Genomic DNA, 1563 nt, shown 5'->3' with positions numbered 1-1563 from the left:
AGGCCCCTCACAACAATCTGTCTGTAACTCCAGCTCCAGGGGTATCTGATGTCTTTGATGTCTGTGAGAACATACAAACACATATAAACAGGATTAAAAAAACTTTGTTTTTTAAAGTTTTCTTTAGATGAATAAATTATATTTCCACAGCTTTAAACCTCTGTGTGTGTATATATATATATATATATATATATATATATATATATATATATATATATATATATGTGCATGAGTGCATACATGTGTGTATATATATGTATGTGTGGGATGTTGTTTGAACACAAAATGTTACCCATAGGCTTCAGCATTTGATTACTAGGTCTCCATCTAGACCCTGTTTTGAAAGATTCTGGAAACTTTGGAAGGCAGAGCCTTGCCAAGGAAATGGGCAACTGGGGTATGGACCTTCAGTATAGCCAGCTTGTGTAGTCTGGCCCCATTTTGTCTTCCTTCTCTGAGTATGCAATGTGAAGAGCTGCCCAATGCTCTCTCTGCCGCAGTCATAGACGACAGCCCCGCTTACACTCTGAGCCCAAATCAGACCTCTCCATGAAGTTGCTTGTCAGTTATTCGGTCACTGCAATGAGGAAAGTACCTGGTCCATGTCTGTACATCCCAGGCAGTGTCTGTACATCCCAGTAGTATCTGCACATCCCAGATAGTGTCTGCACAACCCAGGGAGGGCTGTGCAGTAGCTCGGCCTGACCTTTCCTGCCTTGGCTCTCACTTCCCTCATACACTACCTGTGTGAATACAGACAACAGTTCAGCTTCATTGAGCTCCAATTTGACCACATGGATAATTTAACCTTTCTCATAACTATTAGAAAAGAACAAATGGAATGCTCTATGAAAAAGTCTTAGCACAATGCCTAGCATGAAATAGAAAGCCTTGAGTAAAGACATCATTTACAGTTGGTAAGTCACAAACATGCTTAATCCATGCATTTTACCTGGTTGTTAGTTTTTTTTCTGGAAAAACAATACTTTTCAGTTAACATGAGCCTACAGTGGTGGCTGTGGTCACAACCATCCAGCCATATGTATGGTGAAAACAGTTTCATTGGCAATCCAGATGTGAGAATACTGAAAGCATTGGTGTTTCAGACAGATGTGGACACAATACCTTAGGCAATGGCCTGCATCTCCCTGATTTGTCCCTGATGATTTTGCCCCTCACCCAACTCTAAAGGTCTCTCAATTGAACTGAGCATGAAATTCCTCCTGCAATCGCTAGGTGGCATGGGACCATTCTCTAGAGGAGAGCTTGGCTGAATGGTTGCCCTTAACCACACACTGGAGGAATTTAAAAGAAGGTCAAATGTCTAAGTCACATCAATCATCATGGCTGGATCACATCCAGAAAGAACATCCAGCATACTGCTTCCTTATTTCTCTGTTTTACTCAAGAAGTGGAGCTACATGGAGTAGGTGCTGTGTGTGGTGCTTTCCAGGGACCGAAGCAGGAAGATCCCAAGTTCAAGGCTAGCCTAGGCTATGAGGTGAGACAAGAAAAGAAGGGAAGAAGGAGGACAGAGAAGGAAGGAAAAAGGGAAATAAGGAC

The sequence above is a fragment of the Peromyscus californicus genome, unplaced genomic scaffold (genome assembly GCF_007827085.1).
Source record: "Peromyscus californicus insignis strain IS unplaced genomic scaffold, ASM782708v3 Scaffold_4__1_contigs__length_199733344, whole genome shotgun sequence".
Lineage (NCBI taxonomy): Eukaryota > Metazoa > Chordata > Mammalia > Rodentia > Cricetidae > Peromyscus > Peromyscus californicus.
This window is presented reverse-complemented; position numbering follows the sequence as displayed.